This window comes from Nothoprocta perdicaria, unplaced genomic scaffold (assembly GCF_003342845.1).
Source record: "Nothoprocta perdicaria isolate Ctin4 unplaced genomic scaffold, notPer1 scaffold_544, whole genome shotgun sequence".
Taxonomy (NCBI): domain Eukaryota; kingdom Metazoa; phylum Chordata; class Aves; order Tinamiformes; family Tinamidae; genus Nothoprocta; species Nothoprocta perdicaria.
Genome location: NW_020455804.1, coordinates 61,283 through 63,410, shown reverse-complemented (window position 1 = coordinate 63,410; position 2,128 = coordinate 61,283).

Sequence of the window (2,128 nt, the reverse complement as noted above, 5' to 3'; positions counted from 1 at the left end):
CCAAGGGCGTGCAAGCATGCAGGAGCGTGCCTAAGCACACGTGAGCACATCCGAGCACACRTGGGGGTGCATAGCCGTTCTCATGGGTGAATAAGGGTGCCCAAGCGTGCCCGTGCACGTGCAGAATGGTGCCCAAGCGCGTGTGAGCATACCAAAGTGTGCAAGGATGTGTGTGAGCATGTCCAAGCAGGCTGCAGCGTGCCCAAGCACGAGAGCATGCCTAGGCATGCATGAGGGTGCAAAAGTGTGCAAGAATCTGTATGAGCTTGCACRAGCACACCAAAGCTCGTGGAGTGTGCAAGTGTGTCCAGGAGAGCACGGATAGCCCAAAGGGAGCAGGGATGTGTGTGAGTGTGCACAAACACATGTGAGCTAACATGCAGGAGCATGCCCAAGCACGCACGGATGTTCGTGAGCATGCCCAAGCATGTGCTGGTGTGCCCAAACGTGTGAATATGGATGTTAGAGCAGGCCCAAGCGTGTGCAGCGCGAGCGTGCCCGAGCACACGCGAGCGTGCCTGAGCACGCACGCATGTTAGTGAGCATGCCCAAGCATGTGCAAACACGCCCAGGTGTGTGCGAGCGTGCCCAAGCATAACTGAATACATTGGGGTTGCTCCCAAGCTTGCACAAGTGCGTGTTGGAGAGTGCCCAAGCGTGTATGAGCGTGCCAAAGCGGGTGCGAGTGTGCCCAAGCATGCCTGAGCGTGCCCAAACATACATGGATAAGCCCAAGCATGCCCAGATATTCGAACATGCACAAGCGTGTGCAAGCATGCCCAACACGCGTGAGCATGCTGAAGCACACATGGGTGTTCGAGTGTGCACGAGGACACGCGAGCGTGCCCAAGCGCGCTTGGTTGTTTAGCTTGCCCAAGCACACGTGGATGTYTGCGTGTGTCCAAGCGTGTCCAAGTGTGCCCAAGGAAGCATGGGTGTCTGAGTGTGCCCAAGGAAACCCGGTAGTCTGAGCGTGCCCAAGAGTGCAAGTGTGTCTGGGGGTGCCAGTCACGTGCAGCTGTGCCCAAGCATGGCCAAGCGTGTCCAAAAGCACGCAATAACGCCCAAGTTTGCAGGGACCTTTGAGTGTGGCCAAGCGTGCAGGAGCGTGCCCAAGTGTGCCCATGAGTGTTTGAGCACATGTGAGTGTGCCCAAGTGTGCACAGTTGTGCCCAAGGCTTCATGAGTGTTTGAGCATGCCCAAGTATGCATGAGTGTTCCCAAGGGTGCCTGGGTGTGTGAGCGTGCCCACGGGTGTTTGCGTGCACGCGAGCGTGCCCAAGGGTGCCTGGGTGAGTGAGCGTGCCCAGGGGTGTTTGTTTGCACACGAGCGTGCCCAAGGGTGCCTGGGCGTGTGAGCGTGCCCAGGGGTGTTTGTTTGCACGCGAGCGTGCCCAAGGGTGCCTGGGTGTGTGAGCGTGCCCACGGGTGTTTGTTTGCACACGAGTGTGCCCAAGGGTGCCTGGGTGAGTGAGCGTGCCCAGGGGTGTTTGCGTGCACACGAGCGTGCCCAAGGGTGCCTGGGTGAGTGAGCGTGCCCAGGGGTGTTTGCGTGCACACGAGTGTGCCCAAGGGTGCCTGGGCGTGTGAGCGTGCCCATGGGTGTTTGTTTGCACACGAGCGTGCCCGAGGGTGCCTGGGTGTGTGAGCGTGCCCACGGGTGTTTGCGTGCACGCGAGTGTGCCCAAGGGTGCCTGAGTGAGTGAGCGTGCCCAGGGGTGTTTGCACGCGAGTGTGCCCAAGGGTGCCTGGGTGTGTGAGCGTGCCCATGGGTGTTTGCGTGCACGCGAGCGTGCCCAAGGGTGCCTGGGCGTGTGAGCGTGCCCACGGGTGTTTGCGCGCACGCGAGCGTGCCCAAGGGTGCCTGGGTGAGTGAGCGTGCCCACGGGTGTTTGCGCGCACGCGAGTGTGCCCAAGGGTGCCTGGGTGAGTGAGCGTGCCCAGGGGTGTTTGTTTGCACACGAGTGTGCCCAAGGGTGCCTGGGTGTGTGAGCGTGCCCACGGGTGTTTGCATGCACGCGAGCGTGCCCAAGGGTGCCTGGGTGAGTGAGCGTGCCCACGGGTGTTTGTGTGCACACGAGTGTGCCCGAGGGTGCCTGGGTGAGTGAGCGTGCCCAGGGGTGTTTGT